Genomic DNA, 7,331 nt, shown 5'->3' with positions numbered 1-7,331 from the left:
GCACAAGGCTGAAAACATGAGTGACAGGATCATAATCGATACAAATCTTTTACAGGCGACCGCTGGAATAGGAGTTGCAGCTGCGGCTGCTGCAGCTGCTCCTGGTGGTTCTGCTCACCGGAAAGTTGGAGCTGTTCGTTACGGCATGTCAAACATATACTAAAGCGGGCTTTGATCACAATGTATGTTTCAACTTACTTCTGTCATTAAAGAAAATTTGTCTTCCACAGAAACTATAATTATGAGAGAAAAATTGTTAATTCATTTTTTTATTACAGTATAAATGTTGATACATCTACTAATGTCAAATGGGCGGGTTATTAATGGGCGGTCCATGTTCAAATTGATATGGACCGAAATGGACAGACCCATATTAGACCATAATTAAATTTTGTTCAAATTGGTGAATCCAATTATATCATGGACAATGGGTGGACTTAACCACTTGAACAATGGACGGTCCAATAAACTTAAATGTCTAAGGTTTAGAAAATTAAGAGAAAAAATAACTTTTTTCGTTGTCTGCATTTCTTCTGCGATTTTCTTCGATTCTTCTTTGCAAAACAATTTTCCGCTAATACCGAAAAATGCAATTTCTCGTCAAAATCGAAAAACGCAATTTCTCGCCAAAACCGGGATAACGCAGCTTTCCACCAAAACTGGAAAATACAGTTTTCCGCCAAAACCAAAAAACATAATTTCCGCCAAAATCGGAAAAACATAGTAGTCTGCCAAAACCGGAAAACGCAATTTCCCGGCAAAACTGAAAAATACAATTTTCCGCCAAAATCGAAAAATGCAATTTCCCGCCAAAATCGGAAAAACGTAATTTCCCGCCAAAATCGGAAAGATATAATTTCCCGCCAAGATCAGAAAACACAATTTGTCGTTAAAACCAGAAAACGTAATTTCTCGCAAAAATCGAAAAACGCAATTTCCTATAAAAACCGGAAAACACACAATTTCCTGCCAAAACCAAAAACATAATTTCCCGCAAAAATTGAAAAACGCAATTTTCCACCAAAACCGGAAAATGCAATTTCTCGCGAAAACTGGAAAACGCAATTTTCCTTCCAAAATCGAAAAATACAATTTCTCACAAAAATCAAAATAACTGAAATTATGTTGTTTACATTAAATGGGCGTATGAGTCCCATAGACAGCCCAACAAATCATGGTCTTATTTGGTTATGGTCTCAATTGGACATGGTTCTATTTGGGCTTCGACTAAAAATGTCCAATAAAAAAATAAAGCCCATTCGCACACGCCCAAACCCGTCTGGCCCGCCCAATTGACATCTCTAGATACATCATTTTCTTTCTTCTATTTCCTACAGATAAATAAATGGATGTTATATAATCTGGCATATAGAAACGACAGGCAAGGTTCTGATTTTCTGACGTTTTAATAGAACCGACGGCTACAGAAGATGCATCAGAGTGTACTATGGATGGCGCATGATGATGATGATGGCGATGATGGTTTAATGGCACAACCAACACATGTGGTAGTAAGAGCCCACTACACAAGAACCACTTTGTTCTAATATCACAATATAAAGGAAAATATAAATAGAAAGCTGCATTTGTCACTTATCAAATCTTTTATAAAACAATTCGTGTATATATTTCCTTATAAACAATAGTCTGCTTATTTTCCGCTTCAACATGTTCTCTTCTAAAGAAGTAACAAATTCAAGTAATAAGATATAGCTTATATTGGCGGACAAGCTGTCACGAGGTGGTATGAGTTCTCTTTCTGCTATATTCAATGTCGATTCTATGCATCCGGTCTGGTTTTCTGGACATGACGAACATAGATAATAGTTTAGTATCTTTATTGTCAAAAAAAAAAAGATATAGCTAATACCAGTTTAAGATTTGTTAGAGCATCAGTATGTGAAAGAAAGCACATATGAAACTCTAAATAAAATATAAAATATTGATATCTCTATTTTGTAACTTTTTCATTTATTTCTATAATCTAAATCATTAGTGTTATGACATACGGAAAATGAGTTTCACAAATGTCTAAAGTATTCTCAAACAAGAACACTTTTTGCTTCTCCCTTTTTGTATATTTAATGTCTTTATTTTTATTTTGAAAAACATATGTGCGGATGTTCTTATGTTTCATAACTATGTTTTTGCTAAGATTGTAAATATCATTGCAAGAATGAAGGTTCGGTTACATGTTAATGCAACCACAATCTGCTTTGCAGCTATTCTGAAAACTTAGAGGTGCAAATTTTTTTTAAAAAACCTCTAAACCACAAAGAAATTATGATCAAAACTTAACCAAACAATGGAAGCTTTGAACATAATACCAAACTAGAACAAAAGACTAACAATTAATCTCCCTCTCCAAGCACTTCTTTAAAGACTGGAACAACCAGAAACAACAAGAGTAAAGTCGTAAGAGAAGTAAAGTCATGTCTCACTGAAGTGGCTCCAAGCAGGCATCGACGAAGACGGCTGGCTCCATCCCGGAGCTCCGCTGGAGGAGGACGCTGACCAACAAAACTCAAGCTTTCTCGGTACTTGCTAACATGTAAACCCAATTTAGATGCCATAAGAAGATGAAGCATTGGTTTTGGTCAAGCGCAGACGATCGAAATGGCCCCCTATCCGGCTACGCGACACAATATGAACAGCGTCAATCTCAAGACACAGAGAAACAAGGACCGGAGCTTAACAGGAAGGAATTGAAGAACAAAAGAAGTGGATACTCCTTGAAAGCAGGGGCTTAGGGTATAAGAGGCTCTGCCCTGAAGCAATTGACGCTGTTACTTTGGGTTGTCCTCAAAACCCAAATTGAACAACATCAGACGCAAGAAGGAGTTGCCAAACTAAAACCTGAGGCCACCATGGCTGTTGTCTTTCGATCTAAAGGAAGAGGTTCTCAATGGCTTACCTCACAGCCATCTTTTACTCACTAAGAGAGGAGAAACTCTAGAGTACCATTGGAGCTACACAAAAGAGGAGACCGACTGGAGTGAGGCGATGGGGCAGGGTCGCTGACAGAAGCGACGCATCATGCATTCCGGCGAGCCTCAGATCTCGGATATGACCCAGATCGAGCACAATCGGTGACTAATGGTAGGCCCAAGGCTCTCGAAGCTTACCTCGACTAATTCGACCTCGTTCGTGTTCCAGAGAGACCAAAGACGCCTTTGATTTCAGTGAGTTTCGACGGAGATGACACATCGAACCCAGACACGCCAAACAAAGAGGAGAGAAGAGAGGAGGAAACGTAAGGGTTGAGGCGGAACACATAACCAGGACACGAGACGTGCGGTGGCCGGAGACGAGGCTCAGACGACCACCGCAAGAGAGAGCTATCTTCGGTTGAGATTAGGGTTTGACGTCTACGGTGGGAGAGACTCTAGAGAGAAGGCTTTCTCTCTCTTTCTCTCTTGAGCGTGTTTTTATTTTCATGACTATTATATTTAAGCAGATGATTTTTTAAGATCTCTAGCCTTTAATCTTTTGATAAACTTTTTCAAATCATTGTTGAAGAAGTTTGTGGGTCTGCAAAATAGAAATACAATCTCTAAGAACTCAGTTTTTTCTTTCTTCAGAACCTCTTATTAAATTTTTATATAAACTTTTTGCAGAAAAAGAAGATATAAGAAAATTACGGATAATAGTGATAGAAAAGAATCTAAAAGAAGTCCTGACCCGTAAATTCTGAATTTTATTTCTATCAAAATTAAAAGTAAAGTTTGGTCAGGCGAATATATAAAATTAATGATGTTTTAGATCTTGTTAGAAAATTCAAAATCAAACTATTTGTCAATATTATCTTTGTGACGAATTAGTTGGTTTCGGCTCAAATACCTTCGATTAATCAGAAATTTTTACAGGTATGCTTCAAATTATATATCTATCCCATTGCAACCAAATGTGGATAAGAAAGGAGACAAATAAAGTTTGGGGTAGGACCACAGTGTTGTAAGCGTTGTCCTAGAGATCACCCATCATGGTGGGTCCACTGGTTTGGCCCATATCTCCAGCCTCAGAGAAAAACTTTCCCTTGAATATAATTGTATTTTGTATTGCTAAAACAAACAATTCCCTAGTAATCCTTTCTTCGTTCCTCTCCTTTCCAACTCTAAAAAGACATATCTTGTCATGTCTTAACCAAAATCCATCACAGTTTCGGTTTTACTTTGTAACAACAAACATGGCACTAGCAATAGAAATGAATATTTAGTTTTTCTTTTGATCACTAAAAAGAATTTGAAACTATCGAAAAGGGTAGAGAAAAAAAGAAGACATGGGATTTGATTATTCCAAGATGAATGTGAAAGCTGTCTGAGAAGAAAAAAGGCTCAAATTGAATTTCTCAACAGTGTGTTATTTTTGTAACATATTTAATGTAAATTGAAATACATAAATAAATAGATACTAGAATTGGGTAAGTGTCAGTTTGGTAGATGGTGAAGTGAGAAAGGCACCCGATTCTTGTAAACCTCAATCCCGAGAAACCAAACCCCTCTTCGTCCCCTGCTTGGAAACATTATCCTATTTTCTTTTGTTTTCTTAAATCTTTTTTTTTTTGGAAAAGGGCTAATTTTCTTAAATCTTCAACTTTTGAAAATTCCAATAACAACTATAGAACAAAAGAAATATCGAGTTACTCAATTTATAAACCACGAAATCATAGCCTACTACTATATATCAAAAATCTTGAATCAACACAGTATTTCTTAAAGACACGACCTTTTTTTTTTCAAAAACACAGTATTTCTTTAACAAAATACAAACTTTATAAAAACTTTACTTATCAAATATGTAAGCAATATATTTCTCAAAAATATATAAACTAATGATTAGGAACAACTCATACTAGTTTTTCTTTGCTTTTTGGTTAATCTTACGTGAAACACGTGAAATCATAGAGTAAATGAATTGTGGCAAATTTTATTTTTCTAGATTCGAAGATTTATATATTTGTTCATTACCTTAACTATCTCATGTTCTTGTTATTGGCAGATTCTAAGACCATCATTATCATTAGATTTTTTAGTAATTTTTCCAATTAAAATTAATATTTAATGGTTTATAAACAGATGAAATTTAAAGTAATAATTTCTCAATTATTTAATTAATTTTCATAGGAGATATTTATAAATCTCTGTCTTTTTATTTGATTATTAGTGGGTGAAAAACTCATTTGATATACGATAAATGCTGGTGGCGTAATGAAATATTTTTTTATTATATGTACTAGGTAAAAATTCTGCGTGATATCATGCGATAACTCATTTTATAGAAATAATTATACTATCCAATAACTTCTATTTTATACAAATTGCTTTACTTTTCTTTTGAAAAATTCCATGTGTCACAATATAAATGCATGCATTTATATTCATTTACAAATACTATTAAAATGTATATTTACTTATAATTTTAGATTATAATTGAAATATAAATACATCAATGCCAATTATGATATATATCTTTTATTAGTTAGGTAAGTTATTTTGAATTTACGAATAAATAAAACCAACCCAGATCAAAACAATATGCATTAAAACGAATATCATAAACCATAAATATAATTTTAATTATATATTAATTTCATATATAAATTATAGAAATAATTTCCCAACAAATTTGAAATATCTGAATACTTTTAGACAATTTAGAAGATTCTTCATATATATATATATATATATATGAAATGAAACAAAAGATAATCCTTTATAAAAATATTCATTTTACGATGTAAGAATAAATTTTAGACATTTTGACAACTTCTTAAAAATATATGTAATTATAGAATGGAAACATATGATTATGGAAAGATGCATCCTTAAACGTTTGACAAAACCTTAAAACAATACAATTTTTACAACAATTTTTTAAAAAAAAAAATTGTGAAACCATATTATTAATAGTTATATTTCAAAACATAGAGTTGTGTTGGTTTAATAATGTTAATGCTATTTTCATTAAACTTAATTTGTGAAAATATTGCGCGGTATAATAAATAAAATAACAAATAAGATCCATAACTTATGAAATTTTTGAATATGAAAAAATACACTCTTAGACATTTTAGTAATTTAATTTTTAGTAATTATATAAAATGAGAGATAATATTTTCATACATATTCGGCTTAATCAACATATAATGATCGAAATCTGAAACTATTTTCATTTTTTTTCTAATGGTAAAAAAAATTCTTAAAGATACACAGACATTGCTTTCCTCTTTATTTCGATTACCACTTGATAACAAGTAAATCCAATATGATAAAAGGTTGTTTACATAAACAATTTTGTACTTAACTGAAAATTTAGTTTTAACCGACCAAAGAGAAATAGTATGAGACCCTAAAACATAATTATTAATATATAAAATTAAAACAAGTAAATTACCTAATAAATAGAATCATAAGAATATTTTAAGATAATTTTAAATTCTTTTTAAAATATATAAAATTAGGTCTGAAAAGGAACGAAAAGACATTTCTTAAGAATCTATGCAATTTTAAACATGAAAACATATTTCTTTACAATTTTTGACTACCTATTGAAAACTAATGAAATTTTCCATGTTTATATGTATTTCTTCAAGTATCTTTACCGATCTTTGCATAATATATCTCCCTCTTTTTAATTTATTTTTGATTGTTGTGATTTTTGGATCGTCATTTTCTACGACTCCTTATATAGGAAACTAAGCGTTGCAATATTGATAATCAAATATTGCAAAGAATAGCTAACTGTTGTATTGGTTAATACCAAAAGTTATAATGGCTAATCACCAAATGCTACAATCACCAAATTATAGTGGTCATCACCATATACTGCAATGGTTCATCATCAAAGATTACAATAGTTCATCACCAAAAGTTAACATATTTTTTTAGTCACTTGCAACTGTTCATTTAGACAATTACAATTGTTCACTTAAATGGTTAAATAGATTCGGTTAAATCTTCAACAGTCTTTCTCTAGTTAAGTTTAAATAGAGATTCAATAGACGAATAATACATATATCAAATTCATACATCGATGAAAATGTGTATATATAAAAATATTTGGTGCATACTGAATACTTATCTACTATTAAATAATATTGTCTAAATAGCTTGAATATTTTATCTTAAATCTGAATAAACTAAACTGAACCTGAATAAAAACACAACAAAAAAATTATAAACCACAAAGTGTAATTTTAACAATAAAATCATATATTTAATTTTGTAGATATATAATATTATAAAATAATAAAATCACTCAACCAACCAAATACCTGAATAATTAGAAATTTTAAAGATTCTTTTAATATGTAAAACAGATATGAAAATGAA

Source organism: Raphanus sativus, chromosome 3, assembly GCF_000801105.2.
Source record: "Raphanus sativus cultivar WK10039 chromosome 3, ASM80110v3, whole genome shotgun sequence".
NCBI lineage: Eukaryota > Viridiplantae > Streptophyta > Magnoliopsida > Brassicales > Brassicaceae > Raphanus > Raphanus sativus.
The sequence above is the reverse complement of the archived record's forward strand: the minus strand, read 5'-3'. Positions refer to the sequence as shown.